Source organism: Macaca nemestrina, chromosome 6 (genome assembly GCF_043159975.1).
Source record: "Macaca nemestrina isolate mMacNem1 chromosome 6, mMacNem.hap1, whole genome shotgun sequence".
NCBI lineage: Eukaryota > Metazoa > Chordata > Mammalia > Primates > Cercopithecidae > Macaca > Macaca nemestrina.
Genome location: NC_092130.1, coordinates 40421789 through 40449194, shown reverse-complemented (window position 1 = coordinate 40449194; position 27406 = coordinate 40421789). Strand labels below are relative to the sequence as shown.

The following is a 27406-nucleotide window of genomic DNA, read 5'->3' as shown; positions in this document are numbered from 1 at the left end:
GAAGTCAGGAGGCCTTGGTTCTAATTCTCTCTGTTACCAGTGAAAAATGACACCATCTTGGGTAAATCACTTAACTTCTTTGGGCCTCTAGTTTCTACCCTGGAAAGATGAAAGACCAATCCCAATACTCCCCACAAAAGAGGAGGTCAGAACACTGTTCTGAACAAAACCCCAGAAGGCTGCAAAAATGCCTCTGTTATGGTCAACATTTGTATATCCAGACCCACCCAAGGCCAAGAAAGCCCTGGAGGGCCGGCCATGTGACCATCTCAAGTGTACTCAGGAAGCCTGTGTTCGCATCTACTGGCAGATCAACCCCAGACCAAAGCCACACAAGATCTGCTCCACTTCCAAACTGGGACCCAATCTAGCCATGGGGCTACAGCTGAAGATGGCCTGCCTCACGCCTTCTGCTCTTCTCATTCCCTCGAATTCTCCAAGTTTGGTCTCTACTAGTGATGTGGAAAGAAGTACAGAACTCTAGTCACCCAAAGTAGAGAATCTCAGTGCTCAAGATGCCCAATGCTTGCTCCTGACGAGTCTGAAAACATTATGAGCTTAGAATTATGAGTCAGAATGTTGCAATTGGCTGAAAACAAATAAACAAACAAACACTATCTACCATCCAAGGCAAAGAACCATACTGTTACTTGAAATATGGGTAAGACTAGAGAATTATAGGAATAGGGGAAGATAGGAAGAAGAGTTAAGACAAGGGAAAAAACTTGCTCGAATCAGTGAAACCAAGAAGCCTTCTAAATTTTCTAGATTATAGCAGAAGACTCTGATCCCTGTATCACAAGCCCCTTGGCCCACCTCCTCTTTCAGCACAGCTGTCCTATGCGTGGTCAGATCCACTTCCTGCTCGAAAGTCGCACCTCAAACACACAACCCTCTAGGGACTTCACTGTCCTAAGGACAAGGCTTAGCCAGTGGGGGACAGAAGCTAGCTGGAGTACCTCATCCTTCAAGCAGACAACTCCATGAGGCATTCTGTGTCATTCTCATGAAGTTCTGGTGCAACTGAGTCCCCACTGCACACAGTAGGAACCTTAATAATACACCCTAATGTCAGCTTATCCTCTATCCCTGCCTCATTCCCCTTATGCTGTTTCCTCATTCCCGCTTCCTGCAATTACCTCTAAAAACTATCTGCACCCGATTCTTGCATTAGATTCTGCTTTCTGGTGAATCCAACCCAAAATATCAGTAGAGAATCTGGTGCTTACAAACTGGTTGGAAGTTCTATGGTGACCTGGCATCTTTTCTCAAGGGATGCCAAGTTGCTCTGAAAAGTTTTCTCCATAATGCACCAGGCTCCTCATTAATCCACCAGGTCCAGTTATTCACTCAATGGCAAACCTGGCCTGCATTACCCTATCCAGCAACCCTCATGGAATGAGAGAAGGGACCAGACATTCTCTGTTCGTACTTGGTAGCACTTTGGAATCATTGCTCAAGAAGAACGATTATAGTACAGCTTCAGTCTCATTTTCCCCACTGTGCAGTGTTCCATGCTGAGCTCCACCAAACATCGGTCCCTCCTGGAAGAACAGTCTTTTCAAGGAGCATCTTTTCACTTTTGAAAGAGGAGAATCACAGGAGAGAAATTATCCAAGGAGAATCACAGGAGGGAAATTATCCAGACTATATGGGAAATGCACTCTGGGTGAGAACATTTCAGTGCTGAGGGTGGGTGCCCCAATCTATACCCACCCAGAGGGAGCCTGGGGAAATCTGACATGCATGTGTGCCACACACAAACACACACATGACATGCTCAGGGGAAAACAAGCAGGAAGAAACATCAAACTATTAGTCAGAGCTCTCACTAAGTGATGGGATTATGGGTTATTTTTATTCTTTTCTGTATACTTTTATGCATTTTCTTTTATTTATTTATTTATTTATTTATTTATTTATTTATTTATTGAGATGGAGTCTCGCTCTGTCGCCCAGGCTGGAGTGCAGTGGCGCGATCTCGGCTCACTGCAAACTCCGCTTCCCGGGTTCACGCCATTCTCCTGCCTCAGCCTCCCGAGTAGCTAGGACTACAGGCGCCCACAACCACACCCGGCTAATTTTTTGTATTTTTAGTAGAGATAGGGTTTCACTGTGTTAGCCAGGATGGTCTCGATCTCCTGACCTCGTGATCCACCCTCCTCGGCCTCCCAAAGTGCATTTTCTACAATGAATGTGTAATACTCTTAGGTTTTTAATTATAAAAAACAACATTGGTCTCTTCTACACTATGATATCCACAGAGCCCTAAAAATGACCTATAAATGCCCACGGATTCAATTAATGGGGTAATCTGAGACAACAGCAGAATCTAGATCTTGTGTCTGGAGGTTCTCAGACAAGATATGTGGAAACACAAAATATTATCATTATCAGGCATCGTCTCCCTTAAAACCTGGTCTTTCAGAGGAAGTGAAGCACAGAACTGCGAGTCTATTGCCTACACACCTCTGTGCTTGAACTCTGGCATTTAGCAGTACCACCCCTCCCTTCCTCAAGCTTCTGCACTACCCTTCCAGCTTTCCCTGCCGCAGAGGCATGGAGGACCAGGCTTAGCACTCTGGCCACCCCAGGGACTTAGGCATCCTGCCAAACAGGGAGAGGACTGAAGGGCAGCAGTCAGTGAGCCAGGGGGCCCCTGAACCAAGCCAGTTGTTAAGTAGGAGTGAGAATCCATCAGCTGGAAACACCGAAGGCGGGCAGGCAGGCGGAATGATTCTGGGTGAAGGAACATTGTAAATGTTGTCACCCAAAATAGAGCTGAGCTGAACTTGGCTCTCAGGCATTGCATGCCTCCTTCCTGCTCTCTGTCGGCTGGCTCTCTTCGGAGCCCTCGAAAATGTTCCCCAGGCACCACACCTCCTCCCGCTGCAGCCAGGATTGTCTTTGTCTGCACTATTACTCTGGAAGCTGAAAGCAGTGGGAGGAGCAGCTCTCACCTGGAGCATCAGGAGTCAGCCCTGGGGACAGACTCAGTCCCTCCTGGCCCAGCAGCCATACAAATTATATAAGCCAGGCACCAGGGGACTGGAGGAAGTGAAAGGCAGACTCTACCCCATGATTAACATGGACCTCCTCATCTCTACTAACATCACCTCCTCCTTCCCTGCTCCTGCTTACCCCAACACCCAGCCCTACTCTTCTTTCTCTGTTCCACCCATCACCCAAGGCAGAAACCTCAGCATCATCTTCAATTAATCGTTCTCTTACCCCACTTGTCATTACTCACCTAGATGTACTGACTCTCCCTTCAAATTCTCTCTCCAATCCATTTATTTTTTACTTCTTTCCTTTTTTACAGCTTCTGATGTACTTCAGGCCTTTATCATCTTTTCCCTGCATTCCTATAGGAACTTCCTAACTGCTCTCCCTAGCTTTAATCCATTCTAATCCATCTCTGTCAACATCAGATGTGATGGTTTCAATCCCCCCTCTTCAAAAACTTCAGTGGCTCCTTACCACCTACAGAATGACATAAAACTGTAACATAGGACTCAAGGTCCTTCTCGATCTCTCTGTGACCTACTTTGATAGCCTTGTCTTCTGCCTTTTCTCCACCCTCACGCCCCATATTCTAGCTACATCAGACCTCTCAGAGTTCCCTGGATTTTCCAGACCTAGTTCAGAAAAGACCTGTGACACGAAGCCTGCTGCTGGACTCCTCTCCCTCTGATCTCCCATCGGTATCCATACCATTTATTTGGCACTTGGCTCATGCAGTCGGGTAGAGCTTGTTTTCCTTTGTGTCCTCATAACTAGCCTAAAAAAGCTTGAAAGAAGAAATAGTTTCTGGCATATTTGTTTGTCCTTACTACCTACCACGGTGCCCTATACTTGAGAGTATTTAATACACACCTACAGCTTATGATGGTGATAACATTCGTTTTCTTTTCACACATGGGTATCTCATACCCTAACCAAATTATAAGCAATTTGAAAATACAGGTCATGTCTTAACTTATCTTTTATCCTCCAAAACATATAGCATTGTACCTTATATGCCTCAGGAAGCAACTGATAAATATATAGCCCAATTATAAAAGCAGATATAATTCATTCCACAAATAATTATTGAGTACTTGCTATTTGCCAAGCACTATTCTAAATAGTAGAGATGTGAGCTGGGCTTGATGGCTCATGTGTATAATCCCAGCACTTTGGCAGGGCAAGGCGGGAGGATCCCTTGAGGCCAGGAGTTCAAGACCAGCCTGGGCAAAATAGCAAGACCTTATCTCTACCAAAAAAAAAAAAAAAAAAAAAGGCCAGACATAGTGCCGTGTACCTGGAGTCTTGGCTACTTGAGAGGCTGAGGCTGTAGGATCGCTTAAGCCCAGGACTTTGAGGCTGCAATTAGCTATGATCCCTGCACTCCAACCTTGGTGTCAGAGTGAGATCCTGTCTCTAAAATAGTAAATTTTTTAAATTAAAATTAAAATAATTAAGGAGGCCAGACATAGTGGCTCAGGCCTGTAATCCCAGCACTTTGGAAGACCAAAGTGGGAGGGTTCCTTGAGCCCACGAGTGTGAGACCAGCCTGGGCAACATAGGGAGACCCCTGTCTCTACAAAAAATAAAAATATTAGCCAGGCATGGTGGCATGAGCCTGTGGTCCCAACTACTCAGGAGGCTGTGGTAGGAGGGTCACTTGAGCCTGGGAGGTCAAGGCTACAGTGAACCATGATCACGCCACTGTACTCCAGCCAGGGTGGCAGAGAAAGACCCTGTATCAAAAAATAATAATAATAAAGTAAATAAATAAATATTAGAGCTGTGACAGGGGAAAAAAGACAAAAATTTTTGTCCTCTTGGAGTCTACAATTCTAGTGGAAAGAGGTAAACATCATTCATAAGAAAAGTTGGTAAATACGATGCCAGATAATGATAAGAGCTGAGGTGAAAAATAAAACAGAGTAGGGTTGGGAGGGTTATAGGGTTGCAATTTTAGATAGGATAGCTGGGAAATCCTCCTTGAAAAGGCAGAATTTGAATGGGTGAAAGAAGTGAGGAAACGAGCCACACAGATTTTTAGGTTAAGCATATTCCAAGTAGAGTGAACAATAAATGTCAAAAGCTGGAGACAGGAACATGTCTGACAGTTTCAGAAAATAACAATAAGGGCCAAGTCGGAGAAAGCAGAACTGAAGGGAGAAGGTAGGAGCCGGAGTCAGAGAGGTCACAGACCAAAACATGCAAGTGACCCTTCAGTCATCAATTCTGGGTGAGAAAGAAAGCTCTCTGAGGTTTACAGCAGGAGAATCACATGAGCTTTTTTTATTTGTCGGTCAGATTGCTGTGTTCAGAATAGACTGAAGAGGGGCAAGGGTGGAAGCAGAGAGACCAATTTGAAGGCTATTAAAACAACTAGGCAAGAGATAATGGTGTCTTGGACCGAGTGGATAATTGGGGAGGTGATGAGAACTAGTTGGATTCTGGATGTATGTTGAAGGTAGAATGTACAGGATTTGTAAAAGGATTGGATGCAGAGTGAAAGAAGAGGAGAATCCCAGATGGCTCCAAGATTTTTGACCTGAATAACTGGTCTTAACATTTTTTGAACTGGGGAAGATTACAAGAGATATTCAGGCAATTTTTTTCCCCATCAACTGACAAATTCTCCTTTTTAGCTACAGTGCCTGGCAACACAAGAGGTACTAAACGTGCTTCTTCATAACTTGACCAATATAGATCACTGATCAGAAAAACCATGCTCAAGACAAGCTGCTACTTCATCAGTGGGAGTCCTGACTAAAGAAATGCAAATAAAACAAGATGTAATCATACAGAGATAGAAAGAGATGCAGAGCGTGGTAGTCAGAACAATGCTCCCCTCCCCAATATGTTCATCTCATAATTCCTGGAACCTGTAAGTATTTTACCTTACAGGGCAAAAAGGACATTGCAGATGTGATTAAATTAAGGATACTGGATTATCTGAGTGGGCCCACTGTAATCACAAGTTTCCTTGTAGGAGGGAGGTAGGAGGATTAGAGTCAGAGAGACAGGGGTTGGAAGACACTACACTGCTGGTTTTGAAGATGAAAAATGGAGCCAAGGAATGCAGGTGACCTCTAAGAGCTGGAAAAGGCAAGAAAACAAATTCTCCCATAGAGCCTCCAGAAGGAACACAGTCTTGCCAGCACCTTGATTTGAGCCCACTAAGACTGATTTTGGATTTCTGACCTCCAGAATTGTAAGATGATGAATCTGGGTTGCTTTAAGCCACTAAATTGTAGCAATTTGTTGTAATTTTTTCAGCACTGTGGTTAAAAAGGGGAGTTCGTCACTAGAGTAAAAAATTCCCTGGATGCCATCTGTAGTCTTCTCCTAATTCAAAAAACAGCAAGATCAGTTGCTCAAGTCAAAAATCTTGAAACCATCCTGGATTCCTCCTTTCTTCTCTTACTCCACATTCAATTCTTTCACAAATCCTGTAAGTCCTACCTTCAACATACATCCAGAATCAACTTCACATCACCTCCCAAATTAGCTACTTGCCCAAGCCACCATTATCTCTTGCCTAGTTATTTTAATGGCCTTTAAATAAACTAAGTAATTTTCTATTTTTGATAATTATACCGTGGTTCTGTAATATGTTAATATTAGGGAAAGTTGGGTGAGTGAGTATACAGGAACCTTTTGTATTATTTTTGCAAATTTTCTGTGAGTGCTAGTAGGAAACTAATACACACAGGTATGAAATAAACAGATCATATTTTAGAAACAGCTATTGCTCTTGAGTAAAGACTTCATCAAGGAATGATATGTCTTATTAAGATCATTCTCTAGCTCTATCAATACAGTATTCTACAATTAATCAATGTAGAAGGTACTTGGGCAGTAGAAAACCACCATTAGGCAAACACCACAAACAACTTTTGCAGACAGGACCTACCAATGGGTGCTAAAATTAGTGGCCAAAGTTGGAAGAGAAAAAGGATCTGCACAGTCTTAAAGTATGTCCTCCAAGATCTTTTTTAAAGGGTAAGATAGTTACAGTGGAGAAATTCAGCAGATACCACCTAACCACGTGTTCAAGATTATTGTCACCAGTAAGATGCCCTGGGAAAGACACAGCATCATTTCTGAATTAATCTCACCAAAAAGGCATAAGTTCACTTCAATAATGAGAAAACATTAGACAAACTCAAACTGAGGTACAGTATATTCTCCAAAATAACTAATCAACACTCGTCAAAAGTGTCAAGATCATGGAAGGCAGGGAAAAACTGAAAAATTATTACAAATTAGAAGAGACAAAGGAGGAATAATGACTAAATGCAACATGGGATCCTAGGTAGGCTCATGGAACAGAAAGGACACAAATAGAAAACTTGTGAAATTCAAATAAGGCTTATAGCCTAGTTAATAGAATTGTACTAATATTAATTCCTAGTTTTGATCATTGTACTATGGTTATGTAAGGTGATAACATTAGGGAAATTGGGTAAGGTTTGTACAGAAACTCTCTGTGCTATTTTTTGCAGCTTTTCTGTGAATCTAAAATTAATTCTAAAAAATGTTTAAAAAGAAAGATTATATTACATCTACCATTGATTAAACACCATTCTGTAACTTAACATCTTTCCCTTGGCTTCACCTGTAAAACAGAATGAACCTGACATCTTCTTAGGGGATGTAGAATTGGGTGGATTTCCCCACCTCCCCTAAAAAATGTCTATTAGGTCTTGAGCTCCCTGGGGTCAAAAGTGAGGATTTGAAAGGGAAAGCCCCAAAACTTTAAGTATCTGTCTTCCCATATATAAGAGCTCCTCCTGTGAACATCAAAGGACCTGATAATAGGTCTGACATTGCCATTAATGACATCTGTCAGTTTACCAGAGACCTCTACTCTCAGTTCCACTGCCAGAGAAAGGTGGTCAGGGACTAGAAGCTGGTGCTTCCCCATACTCTCACGCCTCAGCAGCGTGGCAAAACCAACACTGATCCTCCTCCCCAGCATTATGAACGTAGACTGGTCATGCTTCTACTCACAGCACTATGCTTCTGTCTGACAGTGTCTGCCTCCACAAGAAGGAAGCAAACTTTTGGTCTCACAACCTGTCTCTCTAGCTGCATCACTGCCAGCCTCTGTATACTTTCCAATCCCCACAATGAATATACTCATGGACAGAGATAGCCATGGCAAGAGTGCTTGTGGTCATCAAATTCTCTGCAGGGCCATCAAAGTCATGTCCAGGACTGCATGGAGCCAATATCTCAGCTACCACGTGTCCACTTTGTTGCCCAGTCTAGCCCCAGCTCCTCAGGCATCTCAAGCTCATGTCTAAGCTCATGTCATTTGCCAAGAGTGCCTAGAATGCATCTTGGAGCTTGGGGAAATGCATAGGAGGGGGTAGGGTTCAGGGAAGGGTGCAGGGAGGGATGCACTGACACTAGAAATAGCTCCTTCCAGCTAACTTCACCTTAGATGTGATCCTCTATGCCTTCTACAAAGGCCACTGGATTCCTACTCTAGAAAACTAGACACCAAAGACGTCTAGGTCAAAGGCTCTGAAAAATCAGTGCTCCCGTCAGAAGACCAGTTAGGAAGGGGCCATTAGCACATGTTGCCCCATTCCTGGGGCAAAAGAAAGCATTAACTCATGGCTTGACCTGCTGAGGGTCTTCCAGTGTTCGGTCTCATTTCTGTCAATAATACTAAAATGTGCTATCTGTCACTCACTGTGATCAGTACATGTTCTGCCCAGCTGTAACATGAAAGCAGACCACCACTGTGCTTTGTAGGGCTCTTGTGCAGTATTATAAACAAAATGGTGATTGTTCAGTTTCGGTAGAAGCCTGAGCTATCAAAGAGAGCTTTTAAGGACAGATTGCCCCGATTTGGCTCTCTCCTACACTGCTAATGTCAAATGGCATAACCATTCTGGAGGGCAACTTGATAACATGTATCAAAAGCCTTAAAAACGTTCTTATCCTTTCACCCCAAAATTATTAACCTAAGGAAATCAGAGATGCACACAAAGATTAATGTACAAAGTTGTCATTCAGTATTATCTCTAGTAGTCCGAAAATCGGTTATAATAATGTTCTACAACTGAAAGTTGATTAAATAAATATGGGGCATTCATAAGATTGTCTAATATGCATCCATTAAAAATCATATTTTGTAAGAACAGTTTGCCGAATATTAAAATATGATCCTGATTTGGAGTATGAGTATGGTGGGAGAGAAGAGAGACACGCCAGGAAAAGATGCAAGAAGAAAATACACCTTAATACTGATTATCTCTTGGTGGTTGAGATGCCAACAGATCCTTTAAATTTTTCTTCTTTATACTTCTCTGTTGCTTCTATATTTTCTCCAACAAACGTTACTTTTCAAACAAGGAAAATCCATAGTCCCCATTATAGAGAGGCTCATTAACCTGCCCTAGGGTCTTCCGTGAGTCAGAAGTGAAATCAAAAATAAAGACCACCATTCTCAAAAGCCTAGCTCATCACACAAGCTGCCTAAATGTGTGCAGTGGTAACTCTAGAACAGTAGTCCTTAACCGGGATGATTTTGTCCCACAGGGACAATTGCCATGTTTAGACATTTTTGTTTGTGGTAACGGGGGAAGGAGGATGCTACTGGCATCTAGTGGAGAGGCCAAGGATGCTACTAAACATCCTACAGTGCCCAAGATAGTACCCCGTAACAAAGAATCATTTGGCTCAAAATGCTAATAGTGCCACTGTTGAGTAACTCTGCTCTAGCAGAAAGAAACTGGACTTAAGCTCAGGTGGCTCAAAGATACAGGAACCTCCAACCTGCTTCACATCCTGTGCAAGCTGTAGTGCCTTCTGCTTCAAACAGGCAGTTAACAGACCCCAGGGGACAAAGCACTGAGGACTTTATTACTTATATTAAGCAGCCTTCAGCTTCCAACTGGAGAAAAAGAAATTGCTCATTTCACTCCAGAGCCATAACAGACACAAACAGAACACAGCTTAGGATCAAGAGCTCAGAAAGAGCAGATGAGCCAGGAGCTGGAGGTGGCAGGTGGGGAGTGTGTACCGACAGGCAACACCAGCTGGACTCAGGAGCCGCAGGCCTGTCTGCACATTCTCCCTCTGCATCTTTACCTCCAGCACCCTACTAGTCCTGGGTGACCATTTTAGACTTCACTTCCAAGTATCTTTAGGGTAGGAGAAAAAGGAAGAGCTCCACCCAACCCCTGAGATTCTTTCTGCTTTTGGAAACTCTCTTCCATCAAAGGGGGCCACTTGCTTGGACTTATCCAGGGGTTTCAAGGGAAGACAGGTATGATGCCAGCATTTCGTTTTCCCTGTGACCTTGGGCCCAACTTAGCAACTCATAGGACTCAAGTGCTGGAAAGAACCTTGGCCCAAACCTTGTCCCTTAACAGATCAGGAAACCAAGTCCTAGGGAAGCCAAGGATCAGGCCCAATTCACACAGCTATGGCGAAGCCAATACCTGAATCCAGATCTTCCATGCTCTCTATTCCTTATAGCATCTCTGTCACCAGGAAGTCTAATACTGTGAGACCCACAGCTGCCAGTCCTGTAGTAGGAAGCTGTCACTCTCTAGTGTCATTTCACATGAGAACAGATGTGGTGAGCACCACACAGTAATGTGTTCCCATGGGCAGCCTGACATCCATATGTCCCATTTTACTGCAGCCACTGAGGATAAGTTCAGAGTCTATGCGGAAGATGCATGGGGAAATCAAAGATCTATTCCACAACAGATGTGAAGCTCTAGTATAGCTACTGCCGCATCCTTCAAGTAGCCTAGTAAACCTTAATCCAGCCAAACAAAAGGGCTCTGGTTCCACTGGGGCTGTTGCTGGCCCCTTTTATTGGATAGCTGACCACACAACTGCTTGCTGCATTTATTCAACAAATATTTATTGAGCACCTATTATGTGCCAGAAACAGAACTAGGCAATGGTCATTTGGGTCTGATCTACTCTCTCTAAGGTCTAGTCCTATTATTATAGGCCCACTTCTGGGATTGCTTAGCGATCTCTTACTCCTTACCAAACCAAATTTCCCTACAGTGAGCTCATCTTTACCTGAGCTAGCTGGGAGATTCTAACTTTGGCTTGTGACCAAAAGAGAAAAACTAAAACCAAATGAAATGTATATACACTGCAATGAATTCCAGATGGGTCAGCATTAAATGCCAACTTAAAAACCCAGAATATAAGAGAATGCTTATTTATCCCTAGCAGTTGGGGAGAAATAAGCAACAAATGATATGACCAGAGACTCAACTGGTGAGTTCAAAAAAATAAACGCATGAAACAAGGAGGTATAGTACTGTGGTTAGGATATAGGCTCAGAAATCAGACAGGCATATCTCTGCTACTTACTGTGTGGCCTTGAGCAAGTTACTTAACCTCTCTGAGTCTTAGTTCCCCATATGAAAAATGGGATTATAGCAATAGAACCAACCTCCCAGGGTTGTTGCAAGGACTGAGCAAGATAGCAAAACAATTACACAGCAAAACAATGACATAGCACTAGTGCATATTCAGTAACCATTATTTCTGGCACTTAGGAGTCATTTAGCACTCATCCCACAATCTGATCCCATGCTTTCCCCAAAAGATCCTGGCAAAATGGCACCACAAACTCCCCTTAGCTGCATCATCAATAAAGTAGAAGCTCAGCATACTGTGAAGATTCATTTGCTTTTCAAAGCCCCACAGAAGAAATCAGCAGCATCTCAGATTGTGGTTGCCTCTGCTGCTGCTGCAGAGCTGGAACACACGGAGTCTCTCACTGCCTTGCGTCCAATTGAAAGTGGCCTCAGAGTCAGTGTCCTAAATCTAAGAACCAGATCTCTTCTTACCTAGAGCTAAGCGGACAGCCTTTCAAGAGTGGGCCTTTATACTCTATGTTACCCATAATATTCTAAATGGGATTCTACGTACAGGAGGCACTTTTAAAAATGCTTTGACAATTATGAATAAAGCTTCTATAAACATCCTTCTGCAGGTTTTTATGTAAACATAAGTTTTCAACTCCTTTGGGAAAATACCAAAGAATGAAATTGCTTGATCTTATGGTAAGAGTAAGTTTAATTTTGTGAGAAACTGCCAAACTGTCTTCCAAAGTGAGTGTACCATTTTGCATTCCCACCAACAATGAAAGAGAGGATGTTCCACATCCTTGTCAGCTTTTGGTGTTGTCAGTGTTTATTCATACCTGCCAAAATTTGGAAGTAACCAAGATGTCCTTCAGTAGGTAAATGAATAAATAAATTGTGGTACATCCAGACAATGGAATATTATTCAGCACTAAAAATAAATGAACTATCAACCCATGAAAAGACATAGAGGAAACTTAAATGCATGTTACTAAATGAAGGAAGCCAATCAGAAAAGGTTACATATTACATCATTCCAACTATATGACATTCTGGAAAAGGCCAAACTATGAAGACAATAAAAAGATCAGTGGTTGCCAGGGGTTGAGGGGAGAGAGGACTGAATGGGTGGAGCATAGAGGATTTTTACAGCAGTCAAAAATTTCTGCATGAGGCTGGGCACAGTGGCTCACACCTGTAATCCCAACACTCTGAGAGGCCAAGGCGGGCAGATCATTTCAGGTCAGCAGTTCAAGACTAGTCTGGCCAACATGGTGAAACCCCATCTCTACTAAAAATACAAAAATTAGATGGGCATGGTGGCAGGTGCCTATAATCCCAGCTACTTGGGAGACTGAGACATGAGAATCGCTTGAACCCAGGAGGTGGAGGTTGCAGTGAGCCAACATTGCATCACTGCACTCCAGCCTGGGTGATACAGTGAGACTCAGTCTCAAAAAAAAAAAAATTCTGTATGATAGTATAATGAATACAGGTTCTTATACACCTGTACAAGCGCATAGAATGCACAACACTGAGAGTGAACCCTAATGTAAAGCATAGACTTTGGGTGATAATGGTGTGTCATTGTAGGCTTATCAATTTTAACAACAGTAATTGTAACTTACCAATTGTAGGTTTATCAATTGTAACAACAACAATTGATAATTGGGAGGCTGTATATGTGGTGGGGGGCAGGGGGTATATGGGATATCTCTGTGCTTCCTCTCAATTTTGCTGTGAATCTAAAATTACTCTTAGAAAAATAAAGTCTTAAAAAAAACCAGGACAGAAACTATGCTTTGAACTAAATACTCCTTAAGGTCACAGGTGAAGATGACATATGTTAGGACTGAGTCCCCCTCCCATCCACAAGGGACAGTGTCTTCCTCATGCTGTATTAGGTACCTTTACTTATAGCCAGAACCCTCAGTGATCCAGGTGAAGAACTTGGAAAGCATCGGACACATCCGTGCACCCCACAGGCTCTCTAAGACTTGTTAACAATTGTTCAAACATTCTTTGAATCTGGCCCCCCTTCATAATGCCTACTGCCTTGCCTTGGTGCAGGCCCTGGTCATCTCTCCACTGGCAGTTTTTAGATCCTACCGTAGAGGGTTCTCCTGGCTCCCTCCCACTCCTGTTTGTCCCGCATACAGCTATCAGAGGCCAAAAACTAAACAGGTCGCTTTCTTATATAAACCTTCAGATGATCTTATCTTGTTATAAAGAGTAAAGACTAAACTTCTCAGCATAGCCTATAAGACTTTTAACAATCTGGCCACAGCCTATCTTATATCTTAGCAATAGCATCTTTTGCCACATTGGACACATAGTACATTTGGTGCCCTCAGGTTACTTCCCATGTCATAGCCTCTTCCTTAAAACTCTGTGCCACCTTTCTCTAAGTGGTTCTTCATCCCTGCCTGATAACTCCTTAATATTCCTTCGGGATTATGGTAGGCAGCCTCTGAGATGGACTCCAATGATCTTATCGCCTAGTACTCCTGCCCCTGTGCAATACTTTCCCTGAGTATGGGCTGAACCTACTGACTCACTCAGAATTAACAGAATACAACAAAAGTGATGGGAGGTCAGTTCTGTGATTGGGTTACTACAAAGAGACTGTGACCTCCCTCCTCCCACCTTTTCTCTCTCTCTCTCCCTCACTTGCTCTTAGGGAAGTCAGCTGCCATATCATGAACTGCTCTACAGTGAGATCCATGTGGCAGGGAACTGATATCTCTGGCCAACAGCCATCGAGGACCCGAAGCCTGCCAATGGCCACATGAATGAGTCTGAAAGACCTCTGTTGGACCTGAGATGACTGCTTCCCTGGCTGACACCTTATTTGTAGCCTTGTGAAAGTCCCTAGACTGGAGGACTCACATCTGGATTTCTGACTGATAGAAACTATGAGAAAATAAATGTTTGTTGTTTTAACCCACTACATTTTGGGGTAATTTGTTGTGCTGCCACAAATAACTAATAAGAGGACCCAACTCAAAAATCATTCATCTATTAAGCATTTCTTAATACTCTCTTCTCCCTTAGTCCATCTATACCTCTCCCACTGCACATGGGATGAATTCATACTCCTTAATATAGCCCCCAAGGCCCTATATGATGATCCAATTCAGCTCACTTTCCCAAACTTATCTTCCACCACTGCCCATGGCACCTGGGGCAATTAATCTCCTTTCAGTTACTTCAGTGTGTCCCAGTCTCATCTTTATCCCTTTGCACATACTGTTCCCCCTTTCTGAAGTACTTTTCCTTCTCTTTTTACCTCATTAACTTTGACTTGTTCTTCAAAATCCCAACTCAAATCTTTTTCCTTCAGAAAGACTATTCAACGCCCAAGGCGGGGTTTAGGTATCCTTCATTTGTGCTCCCCCTTACCTTGTACTTTTCCAATCACAGCACTTATGCCATCATGCCAAATGCTTCTGACTTGCTTATCTTCTGGGCAGGATTGTAAGCTCTTTGAGGGCAGGGCACACATCTGTCATTCACTATGTACACAAAGTAATTCTGTCTTAACTTTCAGAAATTTCATTGTACTCCCAAGTGGTCATTCCAATACCCTGTCTTCTCAGTTCCTTGAACTCTTCTTCTCTAATCATCTTGTGCTCCACCTCATTCTACCCACTGACTCTCATGCTCATTCATACTTGAGAGTCATCTCTACCCATCACCTTGTTATTACCAAGGAATGTAATGCTTCCATGATATCAAATGCATGCATCCTATTCTCCACCCACCAACTCCTACCTTCCAGCTTACACCCTCTACTGTTTGGACTCCAGCAATTCTTTTATCTTAACAGGATTTAAATTCATTGATACTACCACCTTTTTACTGATTTTCACAGTAAATATGATGTTCTTTCTTCCCTTCTCTTTCTTTCTTTCTTCCATTCGTTCATGATCAATTTTTATAATAATTTTATTTCTTCACTTGGCAAAACCACAATTCTAGTTAAATCCAACCCAGTACCTGCGCCCACGCAACTGAATGTAGCTGAAGAAATGCACATAATCACCTAGACTGGTCTCACTTTAAATTCATATCCATGAGCCAAAGATGAGCCCTTAATGTGCCTGACAATCATACTGTACCTCCCTAGTTTATTCTATTCACCCACCTACTCTCCTAGATGACTACTTCACACCCTCTTTCTCCTCAAACTTCGAACAACTCCTCCCTCATACTCTCAGCTGTTGACCTTGTTTCCTACTTTACTGAGAAAATTGAAACAATCCGAAGAGAATTTCCACTTACTCCCACCACAACATATATGCATCTGTCCGCAGCCATATACAGAATTCTGCCTTCTCTCCTGCTACTGTAGATGAATTATCCATGATCCCAGAGCCAATCCCTCTACTTGTGTGCCAGATCCCACTCTTCACCTACTCTAAGAAAGCATTTCAACAATCTCCCTTCACCTTCCCACACCATTAATTGCCTTCTCTCAACTGGCTCATCCCTACCAGCATATAAGCATATGTTACTTCTATATTAAAAAATAATAACAGAGTTTCAGTTTAGAAAGACAAAAAAGTTCTGGAGATGAATGGTGGTGATGGTTGCACAATAATGTGAATGCACTTAATGCCACTGAACTGCACACTTAAAATGGTTAAAATGGTAAACTTTATGTTATGTGTATTTTACCACAGTAAAAAATAATAAAATTAAAACTCTTCCAGATTCAATTTCCCCTAACAGCTATCACCCTACTCCTTTGTTCCCCTTTGTAGCAAACTTGCAATAAATTCCTTCTCTTCCCTTCCATTCTCTGGTAAATCTACTTACATGAAGCTTTAAGCCCCATCACTGCACCAAAACTGTTCTTGTCAAGATCCCCAATGGCATCCACATTGCCAAATCCATTGATTAATGAGGTGAGTACTGATCTAACCTGACCCATCAGCAGCACTGGAACCAGTCAACCTCTCTCTTCTACTTGGTGAACATTCTTCACTCGTCTTCCAGGTCACCACATTCTCTTGGTTTTCTTCCTACCCCACTAGTCACTTTTTCTCAATCGTCTTTTCTAGCTTCTCCTCTTCCCCCTAACCCTTTAATATTGTAGTGTCTAGGGCTCAAGTCCTTGCTCTTCTTTTCTGCTCTACCTATGTTCATTCCTTTGGTGATCTCAACTACTTTTATAGCTTTTAATACCACCTATATGCTGTTGATTTCCATATTTATATCTCCAGCCCCTATCTTACTCTCCACTTAACACACCCACACTATCCAAAACCAAACCCCTTAATTGCCTCCAAAATTTGATCCACTCACACTCTTCCAATCTCAATGGCAATATCATGTTTCCAGTCACTCAGGTCAAAAAGTTTGTATTTTTTTTTTTTTTCTTCCTGAGACAGAGTCTTGCTCTGTTGCCCAGGCTAGAGTATAGTGGTGTAATCTCGGTTCACAGCAACTTCTGCCTCCTAGGTTCAAGAATTTCTCGTGCCTCAGTCTCTCAAGTAGCTATAATTACAGGCATGCACCACCATGCCCAGCTAATTTTTGTATGTTTTGTAGAGATGGGGTTTTGCCATGTTGCCCAAGCTGATCTCGAACTCCTGAGCTCAAGCGATTTGCCCGTCTCAGCCTCCCAAAGTGCCAGGATTACAGGTACGAGCCACAGCGCCCGGCTTGGATTCATTTTTTTACTCCTTCTTTTCAGTCTCACTCTACATTTTATCTATCAGGAAGTCTTTTGGGCTTTATCTTTTAAAAATATCTACAATCCAGCCTCTTCTCATCCCCTCTTTCGCAACCACAATACACCAAGTCACCACCATCTCTCACCAGATTTCTTCAGTGGCTACCTAACTGGTTTCCCTGCTTTCACCCTTGCTCCTAAATGTCTATTCTCAACATAGCACACTTTGTGATCCCTTTCAAATAAGTCAAATTATATTACTTCTCTGCTCAAACCTCCAGTGGATCCTTTTTACACTGAAATAAAAGGCCAAGTCTTCACAAAGGCCCACAAGGTCCTATATGATCTGGCACCATTGCTGCTCTAAACTCAGCGCATTCTACTGTAGCCATATGGGCCTTTTTGCTATTCCCCAAACATGCCAGGCATGCTTCCACCTTAGGGAGAACTCCCTCTGCCTAAAATTCCTTTCACCATGATATCTACCTGCCTAGCTCCCTTACCTCCTTCCATTCTCTGCTCTAATGTCACATTGTAATTTAGGTCTACCATAACCACTCTATTTAAAATTGCAATCCACCCCTCTGCACTCCCATTACCTCCCTCCATTCTCTTTTCTTATAATATTTATAACTTTCTAAATATTATTTAATTTGCTTACTTATTATGTATATTATTGGTCTCTCACTACCAGAAAGCAAATTCCATGAGGGCAGAGATTTCTGTCTTCTCAATATTCCAAGCACCTGGAAGAAGTCCCAATATATAGGAGGAACTCAAATATTATTCAATGAATGGATAAGCCCAATGTAATGCCTAGCACATAATAGATGCCTACAAAATATCTTATACATGAGTAAATGGAGAAATAAATGGTCTATTTATCACTAGACTGTGAGTGTCCCAGGGGCAGGGATGTGACTTATTCATCTTTGTGTCCCCAGTACCCAAGACATTAATGGAGATTCCATAAATGTTGGTTAATTAAAAGAAAAAAACCTGAAAATGAATGAGGTAGACTGGATTTGTGCGGTGCCAGCATTCTAGGGTTCACATGTAAGTATCCTGTTTCCTCCATGGCCACTCCCAGCCTGGAGCTTTCCATTTCTGGATCTTTCAGGATATAATTCTCAAGTACTAGAATGAAGTGGTCCAGTAAACACAATGGAGGAAGGGATGCCTCACTCAGGGAGGGCTTCCCTGCAGGCTTTAACCAAGGCTTCACCATCTGACTGCACAGGTAGGGTGTCCAGGTGGGCACATGTTGATCTCAAAAAGTAACAGATGCAAAACAGGCTCCCAGACGCTTTAGCTGTTAGTCAGGTTTCCAGGCCCCAAATTCTAGTAACCCAGAGACTGGAAAATCAAGTTACTTCAACAAACACATCCCTTGTGTTTTTCTTTCAAGGCGCCACATCTCAATAGGTATGTCTGGCATTGGCTCAGACACCTTTGTAGCCCATCATTCATTCGACACTGGGGAGGAAGGGAGTAAAATGGCTCCTTATGCCGAGGTTATGGGATAGGCTGGCTCCTACTTGCCACACCCTCAAGTTAGGGAGGAAGCAACAGGCCTTCCTGACTCCAGAGCCCTGCTTTCAACTGGAGAACATAGAGATTGTCACCTGTAGGAGAGGCAGAAGGGGTGGTGGTGCAGGAGAGCTTGTGTGAATCTGGAAGTCGGGGAGAGGAGTTATAACTCTGCTACTGTCTAATTCTATAACCTTGGGGCAAATGATTTCACTCTCAGGGCCTTAGTTTTCTCATATTTGAAACTAAAATTTTGGACCAGATAATCTAACTATATGATTCTAATAAAACTGAACTATTATTGACCTCTCTAAATCAATAGTTTGGGAACACAGCATTGTCTGCAATACACTTGCCTGAACATCCATCTTGACTCTCTCCTCCTCAGTTCAGCTGTCATTCATTCATAAAATTAAACATATCCTATTGTCAACTATGTGCCAGGCATTGTGCTAGGGCTAGTATACAGCAATGAGTATGACAGAACAGTCTCTGTCCTCAGGAGTTTTATAGGGAGACATCAAATGATTTTTCAGTTACTACCATGAATAAGAGTTAGAAAGACGTGGAAGTGATAGTGGCACTATGTGAACAGATGTAGCATATCTATGGCCTTGTCTGGGATTCTAGAAAAACCTCCTTAAGGAAGTAACATCTGAGCTGAGCTTGGAAGGACAGAGACCAGTGAACTAGGTGAGGAGGAGGAAGAGCATATCAGAGAGAGGGAAGAACACGTACAACTGGCCTGCAGCGCAGACATCTCACGGTAAAACTGGCGTGGCCAAGGGCGGAGTGTGGAGCAGGGGGCAGACATGTTGCTGATGAAGTCAGCACAGGTGAGATCACACAGGACCTTGGAGGCCACGTGAGGGTTTGGTTGTAATATATGCTAAAGGGACTGGAGCAGAGTAGGAGTGGCAGACTTAAATGTGATTGGTCTTGGGTTTTTAAAAGCTCACTATGTGGAGAATGAACTCCAAGAGCACAAGTCAATACAAAAAGACCAGTTATAAAACAACTACAGTAAAACAGATGAAAGATGATCAGTATTGACATGGGTGATGTTAGTAAAAAGCAGATAGACTCCAGAAAGATTTAGGAGGTAAAAGTGATAAGATGTGGGGAGTGGGTAAGAAAGAAGGGAGCACAAAGTGCAACCTAAGTGGTTAGATGAGGGAACCCTGTTAGAGGGCCAAGTTTAGAAAGGGGGTGAGAGCTTCACTGGGACATGTCCAGTTTGTGATATCTATGAGATATCAGGTACAGAAGATGAGTTAGAAGATGAATATATGAATCTGAAGTGAAAAGGTCTCCAACTACAGAACTCTCCAACAACTCTGCAGTTGGACACCATATTTTAAAATTGGGTAGACAGGAAAGAGCTAAAAAACAGAGAATGGAAGGAACCCTCAGAGAGAAAGGAGGACAACTAAGGAGGTGACATAATGGAAGCCAAGGGAACAGTACATTTCAAAAAGTCAGGATTAGCCAACAGCATCAAAGTGCTGACAGGTGAAATAATATGCGGAATGAAACATTTTACATTAGGGTCAGGAACTAGAAGTTCACTTAGAGCAGTTTCGATGGAGTCAGAGATTGGAGAGCAGACAAATGCATGTGAGAAGAGAAGAGGTCATGTTATAGAGACAAGAGGTACGGACTGTTCTTTCAAGAAGATTGGTTGTGAAAGGGAAGAGAAAGATAGGTGGTAATTTAAGATGGGAGAGACGTGAGTATGATGAAGGATGAATAGAAAGGACTCAGTAGAGATGAAGAGAGTGAATGTGCAGTAGAGAGAAGGAAAAGTCAGTGGTGTTAGGCTCCTGAGAAGGTGAGAAGGGATGGACCACAGGACATAGTGAGAGGACTGGCCTCAGACTATGGACATCTGTTGCATCAGAGGGGAGGAATAGAAGACTGATAAGTATAAAGGTCAGTTTACATTCATCCCTCCAAACATGCAAAGTCATAAAGTTAGCTCTGCCAATTTTCCCACGAAAAACCTCAAAATCTACAAGTCCATGTGTTCTTGGTGGGCAATGGAGATCACAGGAAGCAAACAACCTCTACAGGCCCTATCTTGACCCCAGTAGAAAACTACAGTCCGTTCTCTGCAAAACTCCTGAGTCAGAACAAGGTAAAATGGGAGCTGCTGCAAGCTGAGCTATCCACAGGTCATGTGATAGGATCTCTGGGAGATGGCCCGGCATAACCAGGTCAAATGTGGGGAAGTGATTGAAAACGGCAATGAAGTAGAAGAGAGGTCTCAATGTGCCAGCCTGCAGATGAGGGATGGGTGTGTTAGTAGGGAAAAGCTGCCTCACCATTCCTTCGTATGGTAACTTTAGAAGAGGAGAAGGGAGGAACAGCCTTGCCGCCTGACAGAACAGGATCTGATTTAATGCTGTAGTCCATAGTGAAATGCCACCCACGTCATTGCCCAGCCACCTAACTGATAGCTCCCAAAGCCTGGAATCAAGGGCAGTTTCTCCAATTTACTGTCTCATAGCTGTGGCACTTGACTCTAGGATGAGAATTCATCAGCATCTCTTAGCCCAACTGCAAAAACAGCATTAATACATAGAGATTTAAGAGGACAACAAGTGCATGCCAAGGTGACAAGGAAGCAGGCGACCAAAACAGATGCTGCCAAATCATAGGTCAGCGCTTGACTCCTGCAGATCCAGACCACCACCACCATCCCCAATCCAGGTCCTGCTCCTGAAGCGTGCTCTCTTTTCAAACCTTTGAGGCACTCGTTTCTTGGACCACAGAGGAGATACTCATTTACAGTGCCAGTGTTTCTAACAAAAGCTCATCCTCAAGGGAAAATCAGCAGAAAAGCTGAATTTTGAATGCAGAAGAAATGTAGAGGGACCCTACTTAGAATGCTGCCTCCTAGGTCCCTATTATCCAAAGTTCCCAAAGCACAGGGGAAGACAGAAGGAGAAGAAAAGGCAGGGAATCATGGGGAGGTGATAACTAACACTTAGCATGCTGCCTAAAATAAGCAAATGACATAAGACAAATAAACACAGCTCTGGGGAGAGGTGCTGCCAGTGCTGCCCTAGCAGGCCCAAGGGCTCAAGGGAGTCATGCTGGGCTAGAAACCCGGTTATTTCTAGGGCACCAAGCAGCATTGACCTGAATCAGGAGCCACTGGAAGCAGGGGCCACAAAACGGCCAATCAGAGGCTGAAAAACACAGCCCACTTCCAACCGGGGGGCCTTTGTCACTCCATAACCCCAGGGTTGGGGACAAGGAAAGAAACCACAGAACCCTTCAAAGAACCAAGTCCAATCATCTCTTGAGCCTCCACATTAGACAGGAGGGAACAACTGGGTAATTCATAAGAGCAAATAATCCCCTTATCAGTCCTCTTTGTTTTCAGACTGGCTCTTCCTAGAAAGTATGGGTTCAGGACGGTCTGAGTGCAGTGGTGTTTACAACGAATGGATCACAACCAGTTACAGAGTTCTTTATCCCTTCTCCATGCCACTGCTTCCCTTGGCTAGCCTTAAAAATGATTTTTTAAGAAAGTATAAGTTCAAATTAGCTCAATTATAACTCCTATGACAAGCCTGGAACTCTCCTAATTGTTTTGAGCCTCAGGTTCTTAGATGTAAAATTGGAAAGGGAGGGCCCACTTCCCTAGGTTGTTGTGAGACTCAAATAAGTAATGTCTATAGAAGTACATGCTCAATAAATGTGAGCGTCTCTTTCTTACCCCTCTAAGGGGCACAATTTTGGCTCACTGCAACCTCTGCCTCCTGGGTTAAAACAATTCAACTGCCTCACCTCCCAAGCAACCGGGATTACAGGCACCTGCCTCCACGCCCAGCTAATTTTTGGCATTTTTAATATAGACAGGGTTTCACCATGTCTGCCAGGCTGGTCTCGAACTCCTGACCTCAGATGTCCATCTGCCTCAGCCTCCCAAAGTGCTGCAATTACAGGCATAAGCCACCATGCCCAGCTGGGATTTATATTCTTAATTTAAAAATTTCCATCTGTATACTTTGAATGTACGGCAAGAGGACAGAGGGTTAGTGGTTCAGAAGTCTCCTTGCTATTCAGCTCAAAAGGTGGAAAGTCCACACCCAAAGAATCAGTAAGAGACTGAAACAATAAGAATTGGTACTAAGTAAGCAGCTCTGGATTTGTAGTAGTCAAATCAGAAGCACTTTCAAAAAGTAAAAAGAAACAAGTACACACTTCTTTGGTTAATTCATCCTAAAGAAAAGCTTTGTGAATAGCTGATTTCTTGTCCTGCCACTTTGGAGGGTTTATGTTATGGATTTCCAGGACAGAGGTATGAGACCCAGCTCCTCAACTTCTAACACTTCAGAGCCCAATACAGTCAAACCCAACATAACATAAACTGTTAACCAAAATGCATCTCACCTTCCACTTTTAAAAGGAAAAGGAATGATGCCAAAATGTCATTAGGGATTTTCTAATCAATAGCAAGATATGTCCCAAGATCCAGACATATATGTTCAAGCTAACCTTCTCCTTCCAGAGATCTGTGCAAAATGACCAGGACACACTGAATGATGCTCAAAGACAGACTGAGTCTTACACTTACTGAAGCAGCAAATGCACCACTGCATTTCAGCAAGATCTTCTCCAAGCAAAAGTTGAGAAAAAAATAGCTTTTCATGTAGAAAAAAGAAAAAAAGAAAGTTTGCATACGTAGCCCAACTGCCTCAGAAAAGAGTTAGTTTATGTCATCACATCCTCTATGCCATCATTTATAAAGCACAGACAAATTTCAGAGATGTTCATGCACGGGGGGGAGGGTAGAGTGAGTACTTCTCGGAGCCAATGAAGTAGGACATGCCTGCCAGAAGAAATACTCTATCCCGTGTCTCAAACTCCTATTCTGTGGCCTTGCCCTTTAAGTCCTTGGCAGAAGGACTGTGAGTAGGTTATGCAAAAGGCACTCTCAGAGCATTAATTTTTGAGCGAGCAAACTGGTTCGCAGTTGTGATAATAACAACAGCATACTTTCATACAGCACTTGGCAATCTTAAAGCACTTCCACAGACATCATCTGCTGACCCTCACAATATCCCTGGTAGGTAAGAAAAGCAAATATCATTAGCCCTATTTTACAGTTAACAAAACAGGCTCAAAAAGGTCAGTTGTCCCAAGGTCACAGAGCCAGTAAGTGACAAATGGAGTTTAAACTGACATCTTTCTCTCTCCCTATGCTAGATCTGTACTTTCTGTTTTATGAAACAAAGTCTGAGGTTAGGACTATTTCAGCATGTCCAGTGAAAAATTCCGTAAGTAATGCCTGACCTCTGAATTTTGAAGTTCTGCTTCTACTCACCACTGTTTTGCTAGGAATGGTCCTTTAAGGCCTAAGGTGGGTATGGGATACTGGAATGGACCATAATTTTCCTATGCCCCGGATGTCACTGTCCATGACCTAAGAGACAGCAATCTCAGCACATTCATGTCATACTACACAAAGAACTCAGGATTCAATAAAATATCACCTCTGCAACAACAACATGAGCATGGCCTAGTATTTTATTAATGCCTTCTTGAGTTCAGACAGAAGGGCCATGGGATTCCTGAATACACAGGCAAGAAGGACAATGAGAACTTGATTCACCTCTGGTGGCAGGGAGACCTCTGAAGAGCAAAGGTAGAGAGCCAGAAGTGGTCTCCCAGCCTCAGAGAGGAACACAACGCATGACACAAGCTAACAAGCCTTTCTGGTAGGGAACATTAAGTTTATCCTGAAGAAGAGCTTACATATCTGCATGCATAAAAGAAGGCTCCATCCCCAGCCCTCAGCAACTTCCTTCCTGCAGTCAGACCTCCAGGAGTCCTCTGCCCTTACAGAATCAACAATCCCTTCCTTATCTGTTTGCCTGGACTTCTAATTCTACATCTCCAGTCCAATCCTCTCACTTAGGCTCCCGCTTTCTCTCAAGGCAGTCCCAGCCCTCTCTCTTACTGTTTCTCCAACTCATACTTTATGCTGCAGCCTAACTAGAACCACCTGCCATCCTAGTGCAGGTTTGCAGAACTAGGTACTGAGCTAGGCATTGTATAGTGTGCTGGTCCCAAAACATGTTTTAACTTTCTTCAAGCTTTTATGTCTACCAAGAATGACCTTCCCCTACTACCCACTACCAAAATCCAACTTGACCCATCTTTCAGGGTCTAGCAATAATTCCATCTCTTCCTGGAAGTCTTTTCTGACATTCCTAAATACATATTTGTCCTCCCTCTCTCCTTCCTTATGTGCTACTGTCTCTTACAGCACATGATTCAGTACCCTTATGATTTCACCATTTGCCATTTCCTCATTAGCCCTTTACAAGCTTTTTAATGCTATGTCCACGTTGTACTCATCTTTACCTTTCATGCAAAGGGCTCTGCACAAAGAAAGCATCCAACAAACATGTGATCTACTATCTACCATATTTCTGCTTAGTCTCCTATCAACAAGAGGGAGTCTAGCACAAATTGCCTGGGTTCAGAATCCTGGCTCTGCTATTATAGCTTTGTGATCTTGGGAAAATTATTAACCTCTTTATACTTGAGTTTTCCCCTTTGTAATAAAGATGATACTAACACTATTTATTTTATATGATTATTATGGGAACTAAAATGAGTTAACATTTATAAAGTGTTTAGAACAGTGCCAAGTACACATTGTGTCACATAAGTATTTGTTAAGTAAATAAAATAGCTGCCAAATGCATCATTTTCCTTCTTAAAATTGCTTTTCCTCATAATTTATCCATTTTTGTTAATGGTGCTACTATTCTTCCCAGCTTTCCAAGATCAAAACCTTGACTCTTTTTTCTCCTCAATGCCTGCTACTCAGCTTATCACCAAGTCTCACAGATTCATGAAAGATACTGCCTAGTTTACCTGCCTCTTCCCCCAGTTTTCATGGCTTCTAGGACTTTATAACCCCCTCCTTGATCTCCAGAACATGCATCTCTACCCAACTCCAGTCCAATATGAATTGTGTAAACAAAGTATTTGAAAACATTCCTCTTTTTCTATCATATCTCTGCTCTAATACCTACAATGGCAACCTATCACCTCCAGAACCAAGTCCAAATTGCTTTGTCTGTCTCTACAGATCCTCTTTAATCTGGTCCTGCCCTCCTTTCCTAATCTTATCTCCCCTATATCTCTACCCCAAACATGCTAATCTCCCTGTGGTCCTGTAAAGACAACTGCTTGTTTCTACCTCTGCTGACATTGTCCTTTTGGCCTAGCACCCTATCCGCTATCTGCCTAAATCCCCCAAATCTATTTATTCAAGGCTAACCTCCAGTCCTAACTCTGTACTAGAAAATTTCCAGTCTTAATTTATCTTCTCATTCTCTGAATCCTATAGTCTATTTTACCTTTTTGCAATTATTATATTTCGCTTTATGTCACTTGCTACTGATTCATGTGAGTTTGATATCCCCAAATGGACTGTAAACCTCTCAAGATCAAGATACATGATTACTAGACCTCCTTTGCATCCTTCAAAGAAAATACCAATCAAGGAGCTTAAAAAAATCCCTTAACCAATATTTGATTTTGAACTTGCCTCTTACTTCCTTTTGGAGTCAGGAAGTGGAGAGAATGGGACTGCACACCCACCTAGCTGATCCTGTATGCTGTGATCACAGATGGTGTGGAAACCCTACCTGGGGGATTTGCTATAGCCAAAAAGCCTGTTCTTACTGTTGACAAACGCCAACAATCTCTGTAATTTAGGTTGCCATATGGTTCGCCCAGCCCTGTAGCAAAATTGGTTTCTCAGGAATATTAAAGAGACCAAGCAGGCCAAGTCTCCTATCTATGGAGTGCAGAGAGGTCACCTTGAGCTGACCCTCCCAAAAACAGGAAGGCACAGGACCTCCAAGGACAAGCCAAAGGTCAAACAGATGTAAAACTGACATCCCCTGAGAGACCTGTCAACTGAATCCACCCCTTCTCTGGAATCCAGCAACAGGCTCTCTCCCCCAAGACTCCTGAGACTACCCTAGAGGAACCCAGCTGGGCAGGGCAGAGGGAAGAGGTTACACTATCCTCACTGCATGGAGAGAGATGCCCAAAGTCATAGTTTTATTTTTGTTTTCATAGTACCTGGTCCTGAGGGTTAGTAACAGAGTAAAACAATTTTTTCTTTTTTCTTTTTTTTTTTTTTTTTTTGAGACGGAGTCTCGCTCTGTAGCCCAGGCTGGAGTACAGTGGTGCAATCTTGGTTCACTGCAAGCTCCGCCTCCCAGGTTCACACCACTCTCCTGCCTCAGCCTTCTGAGTAGCTGGGACTACAGGTGCCCGCCACCACGCCCGGCTAATTGTTTGTATTTTTTAATAGAGACGGGGTTTCTACTGTGTTAGCCAGGATGGTCTCGATCTCCTGACCTCGTGATCCGCCCGCCTCGGCCTCCCAGAGTGCTGGGATTACAGGCATGAGCCACCGCGCCCAGCCAGAGTAAAACAATTTTATCACCAAGCCAGTTGTCCTAATTTGGGAGGGACGATCCTCATTTTTTGATCAACTCTTCATCATTTCCCCCATGTTCCCTCTTTTGTGGATTTCAAAGGCAGGAGGAGGTCAGGGCCCCATTATCTTCCTAAATTGCCCTAACCCCTCCCATCCAATTATCACAATCACAGACTTATGGAAGCTGCTCGGCTTTGAGACTCAGAAGGAAATGCAGGGGAAGTCCAGCTTCAAGAAAGAAATTCAACATTTGAGACATCTAGATTGTCTCTCAACCCAGGATTTTGCTAAACTTTTCAAAGAAAAACTCTAAACCCATGCAGTCTCTATATTTCGAGGCTATTTTTATGC

At 42.9% G+C, this 27406-nt stretch overlaps 1 protein-coding gene and 1 long non-coding RNA gene across 5 annotated transcripts in view; both read right to left on the bottom strand.

Annotated features, from left to right (window-relative positions):
• Window positions 1-27406, bottom strand: part of LOC105467248 (neuregulin 2) — a 266503-nt gene that overhangs the window by 152457 nt on the left and 86640 nt on the right. The gene's annotated exons all lie outside the window — the stretch shown is intronic.
• On the bottom strand, window positions 1899-27406 carry LOC139363756 (uncharacterized). The gene is made up of 2 exons (XR_011624641.1): window positions 17702-27406; window positions 1899-14875 (listed from the first exon to the last, which is right to left on the bottom strand). It is a non-coding gene; the product is annotated as an uncharacterized lncRNA (long non-coding RNA).